A 6,675-nucleotide genomic window follows, 5' to 3' on the forward strand; every position below is an offset into this window, starting at 1 on the left:
AGATGCGAAGGGTTCATCCTCACCAAAAGTTCAAGATGAAGCTATTCCAACTGAAGAAACTTTATCAAAGTCGAAGAAAGAACTCATACCTTCTAAGTCTGGGGTATTGAAGAAAATTCGCAAAGCTGAAGTGAGTAGTAAAGGCGTTACTATTCGCAGTATTCCTGCACCGGTTTCTCCAGGAAAGAAAAGACAACGAGCTGAAGATGTTGCCAAAAATATGCAACGTACACTTGTCAAAAGGAGAAAGATGGTGATTCGCAATGAATCATCTGATGAAGAAATCGTACCGGAAACTCCACCCGTAACATCAATGGTAAATGTTTCTTTACCACTTATTCATACTTCGCAAATTCCTACTACTCTACCACAAACCAAACCACTCGAAATAGTTCTTACCAAATCAGTTTCTGAGGAGGTACCTATTTCCGATACGGTTGTCAACATATCTAATACGGGGGCACCTATCCTGAGTGTTGCAACCACAATCCCAATCTCCTTACCCATTTCATTACCAGTTACCACTTTATCCACCACTTCCTCCATATTTGAACATGCTCTTCAAAACCCATTCACAACACTTTTTCCATCTCAATCACCCAAAAATCCTCAACCTTCGCAACCGTTGTCTGATACTGAAGCTGAAGGAGGAGCCTTTGGAGGGATACTTGATGATATTCCTTTTGATTCAGATGAAGAGGATATTCCTGATCATATGCTGATGACAGGAAAACAGTTTAAAATTCTTAATCAGAAATTGAAGGCCATTATTCAAACGCAAGCTGATTCTGGTAGGATGTCTTCTATATCAGCCATGGAGGTTGATGTCATGTTAAAAGGGGTTGAGAAGCGTATCATGGAGAAGGTTGATCAAACATACAAAAATAATGAGCTTCGAATTAAAGCACAAGGGAGCAATTTTACTTCCGTCGTTCAAGATTTAAAAGCTGCTACAAAAGAACGTCATGTTCTTTTTGTACAAGATGTAAAGAAAGTTTGCGAGGATGTAAACTTTAAGATTCAAGAGTTGAAGTTTGAACTTGCGAAGGATCTTCAGGATATTCATACTAAACATGCAGACGTTCAAAAGCAGATTGTGGAGGTTTCTTCCAAACTCCAAAAGTTTATTGATGTTCCTGTTCTTGAAGCTCATAAAGAAGAAACAAAGGAGAAGTTTGATCAACTGACAAAGTTGGTGACTGAGCTTAAAACAACAGTTTCGCAATCTTCATCAACTCAAATCCTTACTCCTGAATTCTTGTCTCTAAAGATTAATACTTTAGAACAAGCAATTCAAAAAGCCCTTGCTCCAATTACAAATTTCACTTCTTTACTACCGAAAAGTGCTCCACCTGCTTTCACAGGGGTGCAAGGGGGAGAGAAAAGTCGAAGTAAAGAAGAGGAGGTAAAAACTGTTGGAAAAGTGATATCGACTCAGCTTATAGCCACTCTTCCTATACCTACGAAGCCAATTTCTTGAACTACAATTACCACAAAAAAACAGTTTCCAAAGGTATTGTTATTGGAGAAAAAGAAGGAGGTTCGAGTTCGAGAATTCAAACAGGAGTGGAGGGAAAAGGAAAAGGAATATTATATGAAAAATCGAAGGAGGAAAAGAAAGCTGAAGCTGAAGCAGAGTTAGAAAGGATGAGGCAAATCCAAAGCATAATGAGGCAGAGAGCAAGTGATCCTCCCTCCATGAACAAAGGAGATCCTGCAAAACTTTACTCTTACGAAACAATAGAGTCAAAAGTTGTGGGAAGGGAGATGTATGAGTTCGAGAAGAAGCCAAAAAGAAGTTATGATATTGCGAACTCAGATCATTGTCAATTGGATTTCCCAATAAATGAAATGCTGTTCATCACTGCTCAATATCAGATTAGTGAGAAGTTTGATAATCCTGATGATTATACTCACATGAAAATCAGATTTCATGCAGTCTTGGGGAAGAATCAAGATGATGTTTAGTCTTTAATGAAGATCAAAAAGGTGCTGACAATTAAGAAAGATATTTTGTTTGAAGACATGCTTCAAAATTTTCGTTATTTTGTTATCAGAGCAGACAACAAGCAGTATGACTTCACAGTAGCTGATTTTCCATTGATGAAATGCAATGATTTAATTCAAGTGGCTCTGATCTTGAAGCATATGGAAGAAAACAATCTCAAAGGCTCTGAGACAGATGTGTTCAAGGTAGGCTTCGCACATGTGAAGACATTCATCGACAACTATTTCGACTGTTTGGCCCTTACAGATGATGAACTAGCTAATGTGCTGGGTAGAGAAGTAAATGTTCCTTGGGAAGAATCTTTATCTCAATCAGCTTTGTCGAAGTATGTAGTTGGAGAAATATGCCTAAAACCGTTTGGAATGGTGTTTTTTGGAAGAGACACAAAAGGAAAACCGAAGAAATTTTTGTTCAAAGTCTCGGAGATTGAAAGATATAATTCTTCGCAATATACGCACTTTATTGTACGTATGAATAACTGCAAGAAGAATAATGAAGGAGACAAGAAAGATCTCAAGAAGGTGATCTCCTGGTATGGAGAAGTGCGAAGGACAATCCACTCTGCAGTTCAAAAGCTTATGGGTTGAATTGCATCGACTGTTTACAAAGGGGGAGAATGTAGATGTAAAATTGTAAAAAGTCGAAAATAGTGTATTGTATAGTTTCGCATTTTATGTTATTTTACTAAGTCATTTGTTATGCGAAGTTAAAATGTCTAGACTTAGTATATTTTTTGTACACTCATGTTTCCTATAAATAGGAACTGAGGTTAGAAGTAGAAAGAGACTTTTTCGTAACAAATATCTCTTCTCTGCTTATTTTGTAATCAGTCTTTATCAATATAAGATCTGATTAATATTTTCTCATTGTGTTCTTAATCTTCAATCACTCAAATCTAACTTTACTTTCTCAAATCTCGATAACAATTCTCTTCAGTATAACCCTTATCACTACCACATAATAACATGGCATAACATACATAAATATATTGTCAGACATATCTGGGTGTCTGACCTACCCCTTCAGTATCTTTCAACCGGTAACCGGGAGCTAATCTCCCATTCGGTATCTTTCAACCGATAATTGGGGTTTATTTCACCCCTACCACTACCACATAATAACATAACATAACGCACTGCTAGGCATGCATGGGTTCTAACGACCCCTTCAGTATGTTTCAACCGGTATTCGGGGACTATTTCAGCCCTAATACTAGTAACACATATGACAGAGCAACCTAAAACATAGAGCATATCAGATAGTTGCAAACCAGAAAATTATCACAAAGACAATCATCTCATACATAGTCACCTACCAATGGTCCGACATTGGTGCCTTAGACCCACCTCTACTGGAAGGTAACTCACCTAACACTGCTGAAGTCCCGTAGACATAACTCCTAGCTGCTGGATGACAGATTCCCAAACTGTCAAGATCAAAACATCACCCAATTAATAACTGGGTTCCAACACATAACCATAAATACATACATGGGGGTAAATACTACTTTACCCTTAACTTAGCTTTATTCAAGCCCAAGGCCTAATCCAACGGCCCAAAAGTCAACTATGAGTCAAAAGCCCAACATATGGCCCAATTTTCCAAATTGGGCCCAAAACTTTACAAGGTCTTACCATAAGGCCCAACCATTTAGTCCAGTCCAACATTTAACATTCTAATGACCCAATATCACATAATCATAAAGGCCCATCTATGGCCAAATTTTCCAAATTGGGCCCAACTCTTCATATGGGCCTTACCTCAAAGCCTATTAATTATTCTAGTCCATTTGCTTGATCTTGGATGGCCCATTAATAATCTAGTCATCAAGGCCCAATAGAAAGGCCGAACAATAAACCCAAGTGAAATTAGGGTTTCTCATAAAATGACTATTAGGGTTAAGTGTTTCTCACTTAATCCATTAACTCCCACCTGGCCTTGGGATAATTGCAATTGGTTATTGATTAATGTTTTAAGTTCATTAAGTAATTCCTATGCGGTTCCGATAAGTCCAAATCAAGGTTTCATGGCATTAGGGTTTTTCAAACCCTAATTAGGGCTTCCAACCCATATCAGCCTAATAGGCCCAATAACTAGGTCCTTTGACTAGGTCCTTTGACCAATTTGGGTTCATTAGTCCCATTATGATTCAACTAGGCCCATCAAGGTTTCACTAAGCCCATTAGGGCTTCATTGGGCCCATTAGGGTTTCAGGCAACCCAACCGAATCAACACAACAAGGCAAAGCACACCGCTACCCGAAACAGTGGCCGGTGGCAGCATTTACCACCTTACAGTGGTGGTTTTGGTTTCCTTTCATTATTCTTTTGCTAATTACATTTTACAACCCGAATCTCAATAATACACACACACAAACATAACACACACACACACACACTCACACAACCACCTTGTGGTGGCCGGCGATGGCGTGGTATCTCGATGGAGAAGGAGCGGCAACAACAGGATCTAACGGCCAGAGGTAGCGGCTGCAACCCGCTTCCTTCCGTTACCGACTGAATGGCAGCATTACGCGATGGTCACCGTCTTCAGCAACACCAGAGAGACACAACGGAGGCTAAGTGGTTGGAAGAGTAAGGGAGGATAGGGTGGCGGCCGGTGAGGGTGGCATAAGGAAGGTGTAAGTGACAACTGCAACATAAGGGGCTTAGGGTTAGGGTTTGACGGGTAAGGAAGCTATATACATGGTCCCTTATCATATCTTCGCCATAATGACAGTTTCGGCCCCTCCTCTATAAAATCCCTTCAAAAGAAGTCTATAATATACCATTTAAACACTGCCCTTTCAAATCCTTTACAAATTAAGTCCAAATTTTACTAAAACAGCCCCCAATATCTTAATTATGACATAATCAGCCCTTCCATCTCATTTGCTCTTAAATTAAATCCAAATAATTACCACGGAGCCTCCGTCTTCATAAATAATTATAAACTGAATCCGGAACTTACACTTTTAACCCTCAACTTCTAAATTATGCCAATTAACTCCTCAAAACCGACACCCTACATATATAATTATTGATTTTAGGGCTACTAAACATTCAACAATTTATTTATTTATTTATAAATAACGGGTGTTACATTAGGTGCATGGGTTAAGAACAACAAGTACATAAACCCCTTAATGCAAAAGTAACCTATATATCCCATTGGGGGTATATCATCGGTAGTTGACCTAAAAATAGTTTTGGAAGGCGTAGGAAACATGACTAATATTGGCTGTTTCAAACACTACTAGAAAACAATATGTTTTGCTACAGAAAATAGCTACGGAAACATTCCGTAGATAGTTTTGGAAGGAGCAGGAAACATGACTAATATTGGCCGTTTCAAACACTACTAGAAAACAATATGTTTTGCTACAAAAAATAGCTAAGGAAAATTTCCGTAAGTAATTACCTATGGATTATCTACCGAATGGGATGCCCTAATTTAGTAACGAGATAGCTAAGGAATAGTGACGAAAGTGAATCCGTAGCTATTTCGTAGGTAATTACCTACGGAATCGCTACAGATTAGCGACGGAAGAAAATCCATAGGTAATTTGCTACCGAATAGCTACATATTTCCAACGGAGGAAAATAACTACATAATAGCTACGGAATACCAATGGATTCATTAATTTCCATTATTATTTTTATTATTGTGTTTATAATAATCATAATAATAATAATAATAATAATAATAATAATAATAATTATTATTATTATTATTATTATTATTATTATTATTATTATTATTATTCCTAATATTATTAATTTTCATTAATATTCGTTTTAAAACTATTTTTTGGATCGTTTTTTGTACGAATTTCAGATACGAAGAATTAAAAATAATACTAATAATAATAATTTTGAACATAATGATAATATATAATAATGATAAAGAATGTGTTTAACACACAAACGATTCAACGAAAAAAAACTACGTTTAAAATATAAATAAGGTGAAGTCATCTACGTTGAATTTATGAATAATAAAAAATAATTATAATAAGGGGTAATATATACATTTGTATGTGTGTTTATATATTATATATATATATATATATATATATATATATATATATATATATATATATATGTTTGTGTATGTGTGTATGTATTTGTGTATGTGTATCTATATATATTTAAAAAAGAAACAAAATAGTTTGTTTGTTAAAGTGCAACCATTACAATGCTAGATTGCCATTTTAAGTCATTTTCACTATATTTAAATAAAAAAGTAAGATAATAATAAATATTTATTAATAAAGAATTTAAATTTTAATACAATTAGGATCTTTGAAGTCTTATTTTTGTGATCGTATATAAATACAAAAACTACTACTAATAACAAAATTTATTAACAAAATAATTATAGATTTAATAAAAAAAAGTACACCTGACATTGACATAACACGAACATGACAAAAATTTTCATGTATCAGTGTAAGAAGTTTAACTCGAAAAGATGTGATTAAGTATTTTTAAATAATGTATTATGATTTTACTTATCGATAAATCATATATTTATAATTAAACAACATAAATCCTATATATAAGGGGTAATATATACATTTGTAACATATATAAGTTAGGTGCATGGGTTAAGAACAACTACACAAACCCTTTAATGCAAAAGTAACATATATATCCCATTGGGGT

This window comes from Lactuca serriola, chromosome 4, assembly GCF_051521515.1.
Source record: "Lactuca serriola cultivar US96UC23 chromosome 4, Lser_US96UC23_V15, whole genome shotgun sequence".
Lineage (NCBI taxonomy): Eukaryota > Viridiplantae > Streptophyta > Magnoliopsida > Asterales > Asteraceae > Lactuca > Lactuca serriola.